Raw genomic sequence first — 13,424 nt, forward strand, 5'->3', positions numbered from 1 at the left:
ATGTAAATCAATAGAAAATATGGTTGGGCTGCAAAAGGTGTGATTTTTCAAGTTGCTTTTTAGGAAACTATCTACTGTGTTAATTAATATCCCTGAATTTATTTCTATGAAGTTGGTATATCCTAGAGTTCCCCTAATTGTTTTACCAATTCCGATTGCACGTGAACCAAACATCATGTTGTATAAACTTTCATTCCAAGTTCTAGATTTCAGCAAACATTTAAGCACCTACTATGGGCAAAGTAAAATGCTAGGTACTGATGCTACAATGGGCAATCATTTAGCTTGATGACTATTAGTGCATAGTCAGCCCACAGTCATGCATAACTCAGTGTTGAGTGAATGGTTAGAAATCCCAAACAGATCATGTCATCATATTGATTAGTTCTACCACAGCCCCAGAACTAGGTGCTATAGAGGTCCTGCCTTACCTAGTCACAGAGGATGTATAACTTTAAGATATATCTTAGCTATAACTTCAAAATGTGATAGAGTCTACGGCCATGTCACCTTGAACAAGCCCTATCCCATCTGATCTCAGAAGCTAAGCAGGCTCAGGCCTGGTACTTGGATGGGAGAGACCACTTAAGAAGACCAGGTGCTATAGGCGTAAAAAAAATAAAAAATAAGGGATTGTAAGCTGACAAGGTCCTTGAAATCTGTGAGGTCAACCAAGGGTTACCTTGCCTAAAAATAAATAAATAAATTATGTTAGAGATTAAAACACCCTTTCATCTCTAACCCATGACTGGTCCTTTTACAGAACTTTATTTCAGAGCTAATAACTGTTTTTAAAGAAAGCCATCTCTCAAAAACTCTTTAAAGAATGGACTTGGACTTCTAAGTTTAATACATTTTTTCCAGCTGTGTGTTATATTGAACTGGCTCTTGTTTCCTCTTTTTTAAAAAAGAGGTAATAATTGTGCCTACTTATAATTTGGTATGAGAATTGAATGGCTATATGTGAAATTCTTGCAGCACATAAATGTCATCAAGAATTATTATTAGGCTATATTTACATTGTGACTCATTTTCAACGTTTAGCAGAATAGACTGATTAGCTGATTAGATCAGTGATTCATGATGAAATGATCGATGACCTCAAACAGAATCTCACACACACACACACACACACACACACACACACACACACACACGCATAGATTAATCTTATATTGGATGTGAAATCTTAAAGATATTAAATGAACTAAAATTCACATGAGGCCTCAATCTTTGACAATCCTTAGAGAAACTCATCACTTATTTTTCATTAGTAAAAGCAAAATTTTCGTATTTCTGTATCAAAGAGCATGATAGAGGGCATTTTGTCATTGTTATTTAATATGACTCTTAGAAAACAAAACAACATCTGTCATTTCCTTTTGACTATAGTTAAGACATTGAATGTGCGGATACCTGAATATAACATGTTTATCTCAGATATTAGAGCCTAAAACAGGCTCTAAAAAAGCTAGAGAAAAATCTGAAAAGTCTATATTTTTCCTTTTATTTAAAGCCTCTGCACACATTATGAATTTTTATAGCTCTCGAAAAATGTATATATTTCCATACTAATATGTTATTAAAAATTAATTTCACAAAAGAATGTGAGTTAGAAATATTCTTCTCTAGCAAAGCATCTTAACCTGGAGCAGATTTTTGATATAGATTCTGTCAGTGGATGGGTCAAATTTTCTGAACTATTATGAAATATATTAAAACTTGATGGATATGGATATTTACATTTTGGAGTTTTTAGCTTTCTTTAGATTCCAAGACAGCATGACTCTAAGTGGTTAAGAACAACTATCATAAAAGACATCTTCAGTCTATGGCCATCTACCCTGAACAAGCCTGATCCTGTCTGATCTCGGAAGCTAAGCAGATTCGGGCCTGGTTAATACTTGGATGGGAGACCACCTAGGAAGACCAGGTGCTGTAGGTGTAAAAAATAAGGAATCGTAAGCTGACAAGGTCCTTGCAATCTGTGAGGTCAACCAAGGGTTGCCTCGCCTAAAACAAAAAAAGACATCTTCACAATTGCTTCCAAGTAAATGAGATTGTTTACCATGATGCTTTTTCTTTTGCCTTCATTTCTTCAGATCTGTTATATGCTTTATCAATCCCTTTCATATCAGAGCTTTAGGAAAATGTCACTATAAAGAAGTCACAAATATCTCTCTTGAGCCTCAAATTTTCTCTCAAGCATCATCTAATGGATAAACATCACCAACTAAATTAGACTCGATTGTTTTCACACTGAACAGCTCATTTTCTTATTTAGACTTGCACCCCTCATTCTTATTAATGGAAAAAAAAACCTCATAAATAATTTATCATGGTGTTTTTTTACACACTTATGGAAATAACTGTTCTTTCTCTGTTTGTGTTGATTGTACAATTGTCCCATAATAAAATGGGATAATGCCATAAAGGTGAAGTTTTGTCGGCAATACTAAAATTGCTTGAACTAGATTAATTATGATCAGGGCTAATAGAAACAAATTTTGCGTCTTGGTACTTTTTTTTTTTTTTTTTAAAGCAAAAGAAATATACATTTGCTACACATTTTCATAAAGAATTTGAGCAACACTAGAATGAGAAGCAAAAACAAATGGCTTATTTAAATGAAATATAGATTAGTTAATATACTAGTCTGGATATGCTGTATCAGTTACTTCTTGCTGCATAACAAAGCACATAAAACTTAGTAGGGTTTTCCCCCTACACAAGTCTATAAATTGGTTGGTTGTCTCTGCTAATCTGCTGCAGTCATGGATGGGAAACTTGTGGTAACCTGGTCAGTCAGCCAGGCATAGACCAGTCTAGGATGGTGCTGGCTGGGATGACGTAGTTCTTCTCCACGTGGTTTCCCATCCTGTAGCAGTCTGGTCAAGACATGATCTCTTGGCAATATCAGGTGTCTAAAATAAGTATAAATGTTCTTGTTTTTTTGGTGTGTGTGTGAAGATTCTGCTTGTATCAATTTTTTTTGTTACCCACTTGACCAGAATAATGAACATTGTCAATCCAGATTCTGCATGGCTCTGAGAACTAGGGGCAGAGAGGGCATTGGTTGGAGCCATCAGTGCGATTAAACTACTACAACTCAAGTTACCCTATTGTAACAGATAACTCCAAATTTCAGAGAATCGACACACATGGCAGATTTATCTTTCTGCTATCATAGTCACTCTCGAGTACATCCTGCTGGAGGCTCCATCCCAGTTCAAGATGATCTGCAGTGGTTTTTAAAGAAAATGATTGCAAACGATCTAAATTCTCGTCATGGACTAGTTAACTGCATTATGGTTTATCTATTTCATTAAAAATAATGTAGCTATGAAAATAGGAAAAATGTGCTAATATGCAAGTATATGGTATATATGTGTATACACACATATATTGAGGAAAATGCATAAAAAGATGAAGACTATGTTAGCCCTGGCATAAGAAAAGAAAGGAAAAGAATATACATATGTACATACATATATGTGCACAGAGGCTTCTTGGGTGTTCATAAGTTTATAGAAGTATAAACAAAAGAAAATAGTAACATGGGAATAAGTTGGCAGAAATGGGGAGTCAAAGGCAGTCTGAGAATATCTTTATATGTTTTCTTAAATTTAAGCCACATAGTGTTTAGTTGATAAATAAGTAAATGAATTACTAAAGTAACAATTACAAAAAAGGAAAACAAAAGAGCACAGATTGATGCCAGATCTCTGTATTCTAATCCTGACCTCATTCTTACTGGTGAGAACTCAACTGATTTATATAACTTCTACAAACTACGGTTTTCCCCTTTAAAAGTAAGGGATAACAATACCTCCCCCGCATAACCGTTGTGCAGTTTAATGAGCGAATCCATGTAATGCATGTCTCGTGTTTGACATATAGTAGCTACTTAATGAATCCAATATTCTTGCTGCCATTCTTGTTTATTTTATTATTTAATCATAAGAAAAAATAACTGTAAAGTAGCTAAGGTACAAGTCCACTTGGAGTTCTGCTGAGAATATTTTTCTGGATTATTCTGTCTTCACTCTCTTTAATGCTTTACTTGGAATGTAACTCTTTTTCTCTTTCTGATTTCTTCCCATCTTAATATTATTGAAAGGTCAAAAACAACAAAATATGGCATATGTGTACAGTAACCGTATTCTTTAATATGCGAGAATTCTCAGGTACTAGTTCCTTATATTAGCAGCATGAAACGAATGAATTTGAGAAATTTTGTAGCAGAATCACTGGGGTGATACTAAGTTTTCTAGTAGAGGGAATTTGAGCTTTTTTGTTTCTTTTTGGATCTCAGTGGTCTCAGATGTTGCAAGTTTTAGATAGTGGTATGGTGTCTTTCACTGAAGAGAAGCCCTTCATTTTTTATACAAATTTTTTATACACATCAACTTTTCATTTTAAAGCTTGTGCTTTGAGAATCTTGTTTAATTAGTCTGGAAATATTTTTTTGTTGTTATTGTTTGTCTGTTTTAAAAAATAAAAGTACTTTCCCCCACTCAAAAAATTGAACATAGATTGAAGATTAAATGACATCAAGAAATTAATGTTAATTTTGTTAATGTCAGTGTGAATATCTGAGAAAAATGTTCATAAATATTGGAAGGACTACCAAACTTTTATCAAGAAGGGACAGTGGCTATGATTTGCTTATAGTATATCAACTCACCCTCAAAAAAAAAAAAAGTAAATGTGGTAAATTCTTGTTGAATCCATACAGTATATTTTTTAATTTTTAGGATACTCAAATTTTTTCATATGGCATTTTTTTTGGAATCCAGAAAATTTCTATTTTCAGATTATTTCACATGTGTCATCCTCATTTGACCTTCAAAAAACTCAGCCTTCAGCTTTTACCCAGTGTTTTAAGGGTGTGATTTATGCATGAAAGCCATCTTCAGAGCTCCAGTGATCAGAATCCACCGAAAGGAAAAGCTTGGTTCTACATAACATAAGTGTATACATTTTCTTTTTTTTTACTATATGTTAAAATAAAATGGTAAAAGAAAACAGAAGTCAAGTTCTAGCCTATTGAACTTATTTCAGTGTTTTTGAAAAAAAAAGGAATACCTTTTCTTTGTCCTTATACTGTCTGCCAGAACACTCTCCATTGGCAGCCTCCTATCAGATTAATGAAATGTCCTTCCGCAAGGTCTCCCTAACTATCCCTCCTACTCTCAGAGTAAAAACTTGTTTCATATATTTTTCTTATACAGCACTTATTTCATGATTATTTCCTGTTACGTTGCCAGCACAGAGGTGTGCTCAACAAATATTTGTTGAATGAATAAGTGAATTAACATAGAGATGAAGAACTACTTCTAAAATCTGGGTAACCCAAGGATCAAAGTTGTGTTTGTATATTTCAGCTCTCAATGCTTCCAAGTATTTATCATTTAAAAAGTATTATAGATCAAATCTTGACTTCTAAAGCATAAGTGCACTCATCGAAAGCCTGAGCTAATCCAAGAAGCACCCACATCATAACAGAGTTCTATTATGGTTAAGAAATTAGTATTTAACTTTTGTGCCCAGGCCTGAGTTTCCATATAATTTTCTAGATGACATTCAGCTACATTCAGTGATATTTCTTGGTCCCCAACATATTTTTCCTTCATGTCGAACTTCCATGTTTTCCCGAGAACAACTCTGGGTCCTACCATATTAATCATTCTGGCTATTTCTGGTTAAACACTGACAAAAGGAAAAGATGGAGGCAATTAACCAATACTTGCAGTCTCAGATGCTTCATGCATAAGCATCTCTAGCCTCATTGTTATTTATCTTGTTAAGAGTAAAATGAACATGGATGTAAACAAGGAAAAGAATTTTACACTTATCTTTAAAAACAAAGAGCATGCCATGTAGAACGTAAACTAAGAAACTTCAATAAATAACCAACAGTGCATATCTGTCAAGGAAGCATTCATTGCTTATTAATCACAAACTGAGTTTTATAATGGTTTACACTCGTTTCAGAGTCCTATTTTTTTCAACCCCCAAGTTAGCAGTGTTTTTTCCTAATTAAATTGGATTTCTTCCAGTATGCCTCAGAATAGTCACCAAGACTTATTTTTTTCACATAGTGAAAGTAATATAAATAGCAAGTATAAAGAGTTCCCTTCACCCGTTCTTAAAATTTTAACTGAAAGGTTCCTCTCGGTATTAATGTATTCTAGCCACTTGACAAGATAATGCTCCTCTGATGTTGTATATCTGATCTAACCTTTTGTCTTTGTCAGGAAAGGAAATACTTTTCATGGGGGTATCTGATTTTAAAAGAATGCAGTTTGTCTCTTTAATAGAAGGTCAGGGAGTAGAGGCATGGTATGTGCTATATTTTGTTACGGACACATGCCACTTTAAATGAAATGCTTCTTGTATAAAGTAATAAGAACGTTAGCTAAATTTGTGTTCCCAGATGTGAACAGGTAAGTCAAATAAAGGTTTTGATTAAAAAAAAAAATCTAAATTGCCATACTGTTAGGTTTTCAACAGTTGTAGATTTGATGGGCCATCTTTCACTAGTCGCAGGATGAAGAAAGGGTTTCTGGAATTCAATTTTATCAGTGATAGAATCAGCCATTGTTTGTCCTTTAACATGCCTGACTCATTCCTCTGATTAGTAATAATCATTAATATTCTTACTAAAGTCTTAGTTTAATAGGAAACAACATAGCTATGATTTCATTTACAAGTTCTAGAGAACCACTTTTATTTCAGTCTTTGTGCTTCTGAAAAAAAAAACACATCTTTTTAAACTCAGAATTAGTAGAACAAACCTATACTCTTCAGGAAATTAATATTCTTATGAACAATAACTAAAAGAGTATTATTTTTGCAGAACTATATTGTCCCTCCTATTCTGATTCCTCTTCAATTAACATCAAAATATCCTACTTTTTGTCTTATTTACTTATCACTTTATAAAAGTAAAATATTGCAGAGTTATCAGTATTTTCAACTATTTTTAAGCTGTTTATCTAAGAGAGTATATTTTAAATTGTATCTTTATATTAGTGTGTCATTTACTTTTATAGCAGTTAGTCATTTTACAGCTGTCATTGAAAATTAAGGCACTTAACTTTTAATTTTAACAAGCAGAAAAATAATGACATGGCATATATCCTTTGTAGAAAAATGCCTACGTAATTGTTTGGAACATAAACATACATCAGTTACCAATAGTTATACTCTCTATCACACCTGGGTAGGTGACAATTCATAGAATACTAGTAATTCTAGCTTCATACTGTTATAGTTGATTTTTAAATGATTATTATTGCACTATAAGTTCTTTCAAGATTTGGCTCTTTCACTCCATTTCCCTTTAATTTTATTGTCATGGAGGTTAAAGCTTAGCACTACAAAAAAAATAAGTGATTTTATTATACAAGAAAAATGTTATTCCATAAGTGAGATAATTATTTAAGGAAAGTTTAAACTATTTCCACAATAAAAGTATATTTTTGTCTAAGTTAAAAGTTTAAATGCTATTATTAAAGAAATCACCACGATTGAATAATGTGAAGTAACATGTATGAAAACCGATTATCTAAACTCAGATTTAGATCATCATATAATCATCTCTAAAACATCTTGTTTTAAGTTCCAGAATATGAATATTGGAAATCTCTTTCTAGTCGCCAAATTCCTGCTAACTTAAAATGGTAGGAGAAGGGGCTTCTTTGTTCATTCTAGTGTTCTGATTAAAATGGAATTACTCTCTAATTACTGAAATATTGTAAAATACAAAGTGTGCCACATGTAGTTTCATTTTTCTTTTGTGATTCAAAACAGAAGGCTTATAAATATATTAATGTATATTTTGTACACGTATAAAGTTTATCTTTCCGAGCATTCTTAATCTAAAATTGCTGCTTAGCTTTCTAGTTGTTGGTATTCTAGGAAGATAGGATGTTGCTCTTGTGAATAATTATTTCATGTGTCATTACTATGACTATCCCAGGTTGATACAATGATGCAGTCTTAGGAAATGATAGAGACCTTATGGATCATATAATGCAGTTATTACTCTGTTAATGTGGTCCACTTTTAAATATCCTCAGTAGTCTGCCAGCCATAGCCCAACACCCATGATGCCAGGTCTCTATATTCTGAAGTGCTCTGCTGTTACCACTCAGGTTCCCAGAAGTTTCTTCCTTAGAGCAGGCAAAAACCTTCCTTCTTGTAACTTCTACACAGTAGTCCTTTCGTTTTCTCTCCCTGCAGACTACTGCAGAATCATTCACGCAGCAGGATTTCCTGAATGCCACCTCTCTCATTCACTCTCCCCACCACTTTGGGAGGAAAGGGTGAGTGTCACCATTCCCTGCCTGAGGCTATGGAGAAGCAGAATGTCAGGCTCCTTGATTAAGCCACACAGCCGAAATTATACTCCAGTCAGTTGACTTTCAATCCAATCTCCTTTTCAAGACACTTATATTGTTCCTTTTTTTATTTGAATAGAGCCAACGATCCCCCAGTGAGATTCTATATTTAGAGTTAAATGGGTTTTATGGCATGGTTTTTGTTTCCTTATCACCTTGGCCAAGTTCCTCTGAACAACTTCTATTGGGCTCTTGCTTAATTTGTATTCCTTTATTTCCTTCCTTCTTCTCTTCATGCTTCCTTCCAGCCTTCCTATAGCTATTGGTAGAACACCTATTTCTTGTTAGGCACGAGGCATAAAATAATACTAATATGGCCCAGGCCTTCATAGAGCTTTCAATCTAGTGAAGAAGATAAACATTTTTGAAAATTAATCGTTACAAGAGTAGTGAAGAAAACAAACTCAGCACCAAAGACAACAGGGGCAGTTTATACATTTGTATAAAAGAGATATTAGGGCAGGAAATAATAAGTAATATTTCTTCACTCTTCAGCTTTAGCTTAAAATTTCAATGATATCCTTAATATCTCACTTGTAAAATTTCCTTTAGGTCGTCTTTTCCTAATTACCAGTCCCCCTTCTCTTTGTCCCCATTTCTATGTACAACCATGTCATAACTGAGTTGGTCTGGACTTAATGTATTATTTACATTCATAGGAATTATATACCTGAATCAAAGCTCTGACAAGAATAAATTGAAGATAAGTGTTGACATTTGCTTTTCCAGAAGAGAGTAAGTTCCACAGAGAAGTCATGCTTATTCATATTTATAAATACAGGGTATGGTATGGTGTTTGCCATATTGTATGTGCTCAAAAAATGCTTTCCTGAACTGAAATAATAATCAATCATGCTTTGAATGTATCCAAACATACCATCTTTCATCTTATGTTTTGCCATCTTTTCATTCATTTAATCAACTAATACTAACTATTTACTGTAAACCAAGTAGAGTGATAGGCACTGAATAAGATTATTAAAGTCCCTGCCACCATCGAACTTACTTATTTTCTGGGTCTGCCAGTCGATAAGCATTACAGACTCCTCTACTGGCTAATAGTATTTTAGGACACGGTCTCATTGTCATCATATTTTATGACCGCTCCAACTACATTGATCAAAGTTTTATGATTCCTGATTTTGGCTTTAATTTCCTATAGGAATCTTCAGTATAGAGTATGAATAAAAAAAAGAGGGAGAAAAGAGTACAGAAGCGCAAAAGAGTAGCAAGTTAGAGGGCTACGTGAGAAATATAAGGCATACGCAGTCACACACAAAACAACTGTGTTCCATCAATTGCCTTTGGGTTGTCTTTATTATAAGGTTACATTTTATGGCTATGAATTTGCAGAATAATTGAAGAATGGAGGCTTGTGTTATCTCCTTCAGAGTCTCCACAGAGCTGCACTGGTATTCCCTGTCAAACCCGGGTCTAAGCTTTTCTCTGCTGAGAATGTGATTTTGTCCTCATTAAATATTCCCCACCACCAGTGCATATGCTAAACATAACTTTGGGAAATGAATCAAGGAGACTTCTAATGTGGGGTTTTAATCAATGGACAGTTCATGAATAAAATGTCACCATAGGAGTTAGCAATATCAGTCTGCCTGGCCCTGCAGACTTGGTACTTAGGCTCCTATGTTTGACTTTCATGCATTTGCATAACCCACCCCTGCTTGGTACATCGTGTGCAACAAACTGTTTCCTCCTCCTCAGATTCCACTTTGGGAATAAGTGTCCCATTGGTTTGGGCAGCATCAGATATTTGAAATAAATGGTACAGTAACTGAGAGTCTCTTTCTTTTCTCTCTATAGCTCATTACAAGGAAGATAGTAAAACTGGTGGGACAAGAGCACACAGGTAGACTGTCAGAGCAAGCTTACCTCCATGGAAGTGCTTTATGAGAAGTGGGCATCTCATCTATCCTAGGCCAAAATGAGGGCTTCCATTCCATGCAAAACACGTATCTCTTTATTCACAAAAAGAGCTCCTTCTAGCAAATAATCATGGTTAGTGGAAAAGCTGTGTTATAACCCCCTAAATTCCAATATACTTATTAGAAAACAGAAGATTTAAGTGAATTAAGTGTATTCTCTAAGAACAGAAGAGTAAGGTTTGTTTTTTTTTGTTTGTTTGTTTTTTGTTTTTTTTTTTAGTTTGGTTTATTGGTTGTTTTTGTTTGTTTTAGGGTTTTCATTCTACTTGGCGTATTCCACAAAATTTCTCAAATGATTATCTAAGTAATAATGGCCAGGGATGTTTCATGTGATAAATTGGTAAAATATTCATTACTGAGGAATAGAGTTAATGAAAGATTTTGTGAACAAGACACCATGTGGTACAGTTTAATATGTATAAATTAAATCTTCTACTTGGAAAAATACTAATAAAAGCAATGAATTAAACATCAGGACTAAGAGATTTAGGCTCATTAATATGGTGTAACTCTATTTAGCAAACCCTAATTTGCCGAACACTGATACTACTAGTAAAATTAATAAGTAGAAAAAGTGTATCTAGCAAAATCCAAATGTATAAAATATTAAACTTTAAAATTTAATAAAGACAGAGTACAATATTAAAAGTTGGAAGGAAAAGGAAACTGATAATATTAAATAGGCATCATGGTATTATTGCAATACGAGCTATAGGAAAACATGTTACTGACTTTAAATTGTCATTTATGCTTTGCAGGTTATACTCAGCAATAATGAACCCTCAGAAAGAAAAATACCTCATTTATCTCTCAGAACTTTGAGATGTTACATACTGCATTTCAACGGTGTCTAGAGACAAGCCATATAGTGGTATTGACTACCAACAATGAAATGAACAGTTTCGTAGTATATCAAACACATAAGAATGATACGTTTTGTTTTCAGTCAGCAAAATAATTCTTTCTTAAACTAGAAGTTTTAATAACGTATGCAATAGAACACTGAATACCTTTTAAATGTCAGGCATTGTTTTAGGTGCTAGAGATACAGAAGTGACTGAGGCATCCATGTGTTCAGCTGTCGTGGAACATGTATTCCAGGGAGACTGATAAAGATCAAATATATATGGTGATAAGCGATAAAAGAATAAAAATTGTGTGATAAAGATAGGATATCCGTAATGGACAAGGGCCTATATCAGGTCACTTTCCTATAACGCTGTATATACATAGGAAGAGCAAATCAAAACTTTTGGTTATTGTAGAGATGGTAATTCCCACTTAATTGGGATTTAATAGAACCAATTTGGAAAGAATTTCCATGTTTCTTCAAATACAGGATTGGTACACCTAAATGTGTTATTATTGTAATACCAGAAGTCCAATTCTGGGAAAAGAAAAGGAAAAAAAAAAAAACGAGACCCACTATGAATGTCCTTGTACAAGTCAGCACATACATTTTGTTTTCCAGAATAACCCCACGGGCACTTCCTTTAGGCACCTACTTTGAAGCAGTTGTATTATTTATAATAAAAGCATTATCTGCTGTATTCTAAATAGACCTAGGGAGGAAATGTTATATCTTTTATATAAACATTACAAGTCAAAATGAGCTTTGTTGTTTGTGTTTAGTTTTTGTTGTTTTTAAGAGAATGATTTTAGTTTTAGAAGTATTGAGTTGGGGATGAAAAGAGACTATTCAAGAAAGCTGAAAATGTGGGACAGTATAAGGCAAACAAAACCAGAAAAGGGTGCTAAAGTTTGAGGTTTAATTTTTGAAGTGGGAGGCCCCGGCCAAGACAAATAAGTAGAGAGAGAGAGAGAGAGAGAGAGAGAGAGAGAGGGAGAGAGAGAGTGTGTGTGTGTGTGTGTGTGTGTGTGTAAAAAGCTTTGTGTGGGCATTGGTAACTATTTAAAAGAGAGGTCTGAGAGTGGCAGGTGCCAGATTTGGGGGAAATTAATGATGAATAAAGTATAAGAAGAAGGAAATGATCCATGGAAATCACTTTTTAAAGAGCCTTGTGGGAAAGACCAGGAATCCAGTGCCAGAACAGCATCATAATTCACCATGTTGCATTTGTTTTAGACAAATACATTTTTAACATCTGTGAAATTGGGATATACCATAAAATTGATAATATCTTACAATAGATTATTTTTTTCTTAGCAAAATATAACATGACAGTTGGTCTCATGTTGATGGTCTTTTAAGATTCAATTAAATAATTTCTCCCTTGTTGGTTAAGAAGAATAACTAGTTGGGAAGCTTTGGGCAAGATACTTTCAGGAGCCTTAGAGTCTCTGTGTCTAAAGTGGGAATAATATAAAAGCAACTAATTGAGTTATGGAGGCCAAATAAGATACATTATGTAAAAGTGCTTTGTGAAATCTAAAGGGTTACAAACATGGAGAGATATAATTATCATTGTTATTAGTCTTTGACTAGAGAGTGCTTGATCTTTGGCTAGAGGGCATAGTGTATTCAAACAAGGAAACTTGGATTGATTATTCTGGAATTACATTAAAGCATCTATCAGTGACTACTCATCATATAAAGAACAACAGAATATAAGCAAAAAGCAAGTTAACACACAGGGCTTTGTCCGAATATAAAGATGCCTATTGAAATTTTAATGTTGCCCTTAAATATAATCCATTGATAATAGAGCATGGCAAGTCTGAACATGTTTGGTCATTTGAACATTTTGATTAGACCCAATTTTATAAAATTTTTAAAAAGTTCTCAACGTTAGACTTCTGTCTATCTGTCTGTGTCTCTGTCTCAGTCTCTTTGGCTACGTAATCCTTCCTGGGTATCAGTATGGAATCTAATGGAAATTCCTTTTTTATTCCAGTTTCCTGCACTATCCAAGAAAGAGAGCTATCACTTAAACTCTTGTCACCTGTCAGAATCTCATACTGCCTGAAGATGTAGTGCAGGGGATAAAAAATCTGAGTCTACAGTTTCCAACATCAAAATGGATTGAATGATTGCAGGCACAAAAGGCAGAATTAAGAAACCTTACTAGGAGACAGCTTTAGTTTGTGACCTTGGGCAATCCACTTAATCTCTTTC

The 13,424-nt window shown here is 34.0% G+C and overlaps 1 pseudogene; it reads left to right on the forward strand.

The window, feature by feature from the left end:
• Positions 1-1,827: 1,827 nt before the first annotated feature.
• On the forward strand, positions 1,828-1,945 carry LOC112475326 (annotated as a pseudogene).
• Positions 1,946-13,424: the final 11,479 nt, after the last annotated feature.

The sequence above is a fragment of the Pteropus alecto genome, unplaced genomic scaffold, assembly GCF_000325575.1.
Source record: "Pteropus alecto unplaced genomic scaffold, ASM32557v1 scaffold40, whole genome shotgun sequence".
Classification (NCBI taxonomy): Eukaryota; Metazoa; Chordata; class Mammalia; order Chiroptera; family Pteropodidae; genus Pteropus; species Pteropus alecto.